General features: G+C 48.4%; 1 protein-coding gene across 1 annotated transcript in view; it reads left to right on the top strand.

Moving 5' to 3' along the window:
• The first annotated feature begins 3,126 nt into the window (after positions 1 to 3,126).
• The window catches only part of DCAF1 (DDB1 and CUL4 associated factor 1), an 89,389-nt gene continuing 87,171 nt past the window's right edge, over positions 3,127 to 5,344 (top strand). Inside the window, exon 1 of the mRNA XM_040445504.1 lies at positions 3,127 to 3,235. The gene's annotated coding sequence lies outside the window, so the exon portion shown is untranslated. The remainder of the gene's footprint in view (positions 3,236 to 5,344) is intronic.

The raw sequence follows: 5,344 nt of genomic DNA, 5'->3' as shown, positions 1-5,344 counted from the left end.
GGATTCTTTGAAACTAAAGCCGCTGGAATCCAGTCCTAACAGGTTTGGGGGTGGGGAGCCCACCTTGCTCTCTGCTCTGCATCTTTGAGGAAAAGAAATGGGGGAGGGCAGGGTTTGCTCTCCACCCAGGCTGCCCTGAGTATTTTCTGGCTCCTAGGTAAGGCTTGCAGCCCCATGAAATTAGTATGTCCTGCATTCAAAAAAGGACAAGGAGAGGGGCGCCTGGGTGGCTCAGTCGGTTGAGTGTCTGACTCTTGATTTTGGTTCAACTCATGACCTCAGGGTTGTGAGATAGAGCCCCTCTTTGGGCTCTGTGCTGAGTGTGGAGCCTGCTTGAGTGTCTCTTTCCTCCTCTCCCTCTTTGCCTCTCCCCCACTCACATGCACGTGTGCACTCTCTCTCTAAAAAAAACAAAAACCCACACAAAAAGCTCCGAAAAAACTTTAAAAAAGGACAAGGACAATTCTGGAGGCTACAAGAATCTCAGAAGAGAGGCAGATCTGAATGCTACCCAGAGAATGAGAATCTCCTGTCTCCTGCCTACTGAACTCAGGTACAGAAAGGTGCCTGATGTGCTCCTGACTTAGGACACCTATGTGGGCTTTGGGCCACAGAGCCCTGGATGCTGATTTCAGAACCCATAAAAGAGAATCAAAGTTAGGAGTAGAGGGCCAGGTGAGAGGTGGGTTGGAGATGTACTGGCGGTTGTAATTAAGCCGAGCCAGGACCAGGAACTGGAAGTGACAGTGGGGGAAGTTACTCAGGACAGGACTCTGAGGTGGCCACTAAATGTGGTATTCCTTAGCCTGCTCTCTTTCTTTTTAAAGCCTGGGCTTTGAAGTCACAGATTTATGGCAGGCCAAGCCAAGATGGGTCTGGAAGTCACATGACAGATGGTTTTCAAACTGAGTTCCTTAGAGTCCTAAGGAGTTCCTCAGAATTGGTAGGAACTCTGCCACACGGTGTCCTCCAACTCCCAACATGGCTTCTTTTTTCTACTTGATGAACAGATGTACAAGATTTCACTGGAAAAAAAAAAAAGGATTCTACACTAAAATAATACTAGCAAAATTTAAAAACCATAGCTCTAGTAAACTTCTGATGAGGAAACTTGCCCAGGGTCGCCCTCTAGTCTTTTACCCCTTAGACCAGGCCTGTCCCCACAGCACACTCGCAGGCTCCATAGAGTATACAGTAGAAGACCCTCTGTGGAAGTATGGCTTCAATGCTGCAACAAAAATGGCCAAGAGAGGAGCCACATGGGGGAGGGCCACTCTTAACAGAATGAATGACCCCGAGACCCAGAACTTCAGCCCCAGAGAGGCAGTGTGAAGCTGCCTTGGCTCTAATGTCAAAAGCCCTCATGATTCTAGTCTGTTCTTACCTTCAGGTAAATGTAGGGACCTGACCTGGGAGGTAGGGCCCTAAGGGATTCCAGGCTGCCCCACCACTTCCTGGGCCATAGCTTTCTCTTTAAGGAAGGCAACTGGGGGGGTAGGGGGAGTCACCTGGGTGGCTCAGTGGGTTGAGCCTCCGACTTCGGCTCAGGTCATGATCTCATGGCCCTCGTGAGTTCGAGCCCCATGTCGGACTCTGTGCTGACAGCTCAGAGCCTGGAGCCTTCATATTCTGGGTCTCCCTCTCTCTCTCTGCCTTCTCCCGCTCATGCTGTCTCTCTCTGTCTCTCAAAAATAAATAAAACATTTTAAAAAATTAAAAAAAAAAAGGAAGGCAGCTGGGCACAGTCACTCAGCTCCTAGACTGTGGGCCCTCAAGAGCAGGACATGTCATCTCCATTGTGTGCTGCATCCTCCTCAGCCCAAGTGACACAGGACACAAGGTGAGGCATAGAGCTGAAACTCAGGAATCCTTAACTTCACAGAAAATATTTTTTATTGATTAAAAAAATTTTTTTTGAGAGAGAGAGAGACAGAAAGTGAGTGGGGAAGGGGCAGAGAGAGAGGGAGACACAGAATCTGAAGCAGGCTCCAGGCTCTGAGCTGTCAGCACAGAGTCCAACACGGCACTTGAACTCACAGGCTGTGAGATCATGACCTGACCCGAAGTCGGAGGCTCAACTGACTGAGCCACTCAGGCACCCCTATTGATTTTTTTTTAAACAAGGCTTCAGGGGTGCCTGGGTGGCTCAGTCAGTTAAGTGTCTGACTTCGACTCAGGTCATGATCTCAAGGTTCATGGGTTTGAGCTCTGCATCAGGCTCTGTGCTAACAGCTCAGAGCCTAGAGTCTGTGTTTCCCTCTCTGCCTCTCCCCCACTAGTGCTCTGTCTCTTTTTCTCTCTTAAAAATAAATACTAAAACAAATTTTTTAAACAAGACTTCAATCAAGTGGCTCTCCTGAATCCCCCCCCCCCCCCATACAAACTGTGACCTTCCACAGCAGTGGTTGACTTTGTACACTATATGTAGTGAAACTTTCTTCTCCCTCCTGTTTTCTTTCATGGGTTGGCTTCTCTGGTGGTAGAAATTTCTATACTCTGGAGAGAGTGGGCTCTGGGTATTCCCATTTATTCTCCCAACATTTTTCTTCCTCTGAGCAGTCCAACGGGTGAGGGTATCCCAAGGCCAACAGGGCTGCTTATCAATGCAGAAGAATGTGAGAGCATGTGCTTGCCCAGGAAACAGGTGGAAAATTCAACCACGAGTGAATGACCATCGATGGATTGCACTGAGGGGAAGACTGAATCCCCAGTTCAGAGGTCTTAACCTCTCTTTGCCATGGAACATCCAGAACATCAGTGATCAGAACTTTTATATGTATTCAATTGGGGTGGGGCCCTCTATTCACCCTCTTCCTCTGGGTCTCAAGGGACAGGATGATGGCCAAAGACCACAGACCACAAACCCAGGCGCCTGCTGTTCTTACCTCCCTGCAATGACCAAGATCTGAGAAACTGTTCTCATCCCCAGGTCTCCGACTGACCCCCTCATGCTTTACAACCCGAGCCCCTCCAGACCCCCCACCTCCCTCAGAGTCCAAAGGCCACTTCTGAAGCCCTCCATACCCCCAAGTAATTCCCACTAAGCCCTGGTTGTCCTGGTCCCTGGTCCTGTGGGGAGGCAGCCAGCTTTGTGACTTCACAAAAGGCCATCTTGTGACAAGTTTGGACCAGATGAAGCAGGAGCTAGACAGAGGGGCTACCCCCAGAAACACCATGTGACTTTTCATGGAGAGACACCCCCACCTCTGAGGGAATGAAGAGGAACTGCCTCATGGTAAGAGCCCAGGACATCTTCTACACTTAGAAACACCTTTCCTTAATGACTTCAACTCCCAGACCTAACTGGATATTCCTGGCTACCCTGGCAATATGTCTCAGAGGTCCAGGCCCATTGCAGCAAGGTTTAGGGAGGGGCAGGAGGTGGTGGTTACTTCAAGTGGTGGTGGTGACGGTGGGTCTCTGGCCTCTGAATGGGAAGTCAGATGAGCCTCCTTCCATTACACAAAGCTAATCTTCTCTAGGCTTTTCAAAGTAAAAAGACTGATAGATGTTTTATGTGACCTGAGTCTTCATCAGGGTCTGCCCCTGTGGTCTCCAGAGTACCTTCAAATAGGTCAGGACTGAGATCCCTGAATTCTATAGAAAGGTTTTATGGCCACAAACAGGTATTGTCAAAAATCCAAGGTCTTTTCTCTCCAATTCTGACTCCACTGTTGTTTCTCCTGGAAGAACTTAAGATTCCAGGAATGTGAGGCAAAAGAGGCTGGGGGTGCTTTCTCTTTACCTTCCTTGCACCTGTTCCTCACCCTCTTACCTGGAGCATAGTCTCTGGAAAGGGCAGGCCACAGGGGTCAGCAGGGATGCTAACTGGCAGCCAGGCTGTCATCTGATAGGTAGTGCAGGTACCTGGAAGGCAGAGGTTGGCCCTCTTCATGCTGCAGCCCTTGTTTGTGATGGGCAGGTTCACTGTGAGGGTAGCCCAGGGTATATCTATGGCCACCCCCTCTGCCCTCTACTTTGTGACATCACCATCCTGCCAGAGGATCCAGAAAAAGAAGCAAGTGTGCTCTGGGCAAGGATTCTAGATACAGGCTTTATCCCAGCAGCTAGGCAGGGTGGATAGGCTGGTTTGGGAAGGTGACATGTCTGGCTTTACATCTAAGGGGCTCCTTGGCCTTGACTACTTTCACCTTTGATCAGTGGTAGCTCTTAAAGCTCTTAAAGCATCTGGAGGCCTAGGAACAGATCTTCTTAAACCACCCTCTGACCCATGCAATTTTCAGTTCTGGGGTGGGACAGAGAGGTGGACAGATGATCCCCTCCAGGGTGGTTCCTCTGCTACTTCCCAGCACTTTTGAAAATATGCCCCAGGATTTTTTTCTGGTGAGCTCATTTCTCATTTAAATGAGGAAAACCTGAGCTCTGCCAGCAGCTAGTCCTGGGGGCAAAGAGAAACCAGCTGAAGAACTTAAACAGGGACAGCATTTGACCAAGAATAATCAAAATAGGAATAGTCATCACTTCTCTAACACTTACTGTGTGGTAGGCCTCAAGCCGAGTATTTTACATGCATTATCACATTTAATCCTCAATGCTAGAAAGAAGATGTTATTTCTACTTTCCAGCAAAAGAAACTGAAGCTCGGGAGGTGGAGTGATTAGGCCAAGGTTCCACAGCTGGTAAATGGGAGCACCAGTATTAGGATGCAGGTCTATTTTCTTCCCAGGCTGGACTCCACTGCTGACCCATCTCCATCTGCAAACTCTTCCCAGTAAAGAGGAAAAACTATTTTCTTATTCTTGACCACAACCAATGGGGTTAAAGAGAGAAGGGTAGATGGGAAGAATTTGAGCCTAATAGCACTCACATCATCAGCTTGTGGCTAAAGGAGCCTTGACTGCTTTGCCTGTCTAATGAAACCCTTTGGGAGGCAGCTGTTCTTATTTGCTTCTAACTATTTTGCAGATGATTTAAGAGAGGCTCTGGGGACCACATGCAGGGAGTCCTTGGGGTCCAGGGCTGAGCAGTGGTTCTGAGGTGGTGTTGCCAGATAAAATATAAGATGACCAGTTCACTTTTAAAAAATGTTTATTTATTTATTTTGATAAGAGAGTAAGAGAATGCTTGTGAGAGAGGCAGAGAGAGAGGGAGAGAGAAAATCCCAAGCAGGCTGCACACTGTCAGTGCAGAGCCTGACACGGGGCTCAGTCCCGTGAACCGTGAGATCATGACATAAGCCAAAATCAAGAGTCAGATGCTGTACCTACTGAGCCACCCAGGTGCCCCAGGATGACCAGCTCACTTTTAATTTCAGATGAAAAATATATAAAAAAATACAAGTATGTCCTAAAGATTGCATGGGGCTCTTCCGGAGGCTCTTCAG

The sequence above is a fragment of the Herpailurus yagouaroundi genome, unplaced genomic scaffold, assembly GCF_014898765.1.
Source record: "Herpailurus yagouaroundi ecotype Mexico unplaced genomic scaffold, PumYag 193, whole genome shotgun sequence".
Lineage (NCBI taxonomy): Eukaryota > Metazoa > Chordata > Mammalia > Carnivora > Felidae > Herpailurus > Herpailurus yagouaroundi.
The sequence above is the reverse complement of the archived record's forward strand: the minus strand, read 5'-3'. Positions and strand labels throughout refer to the sequence as shown.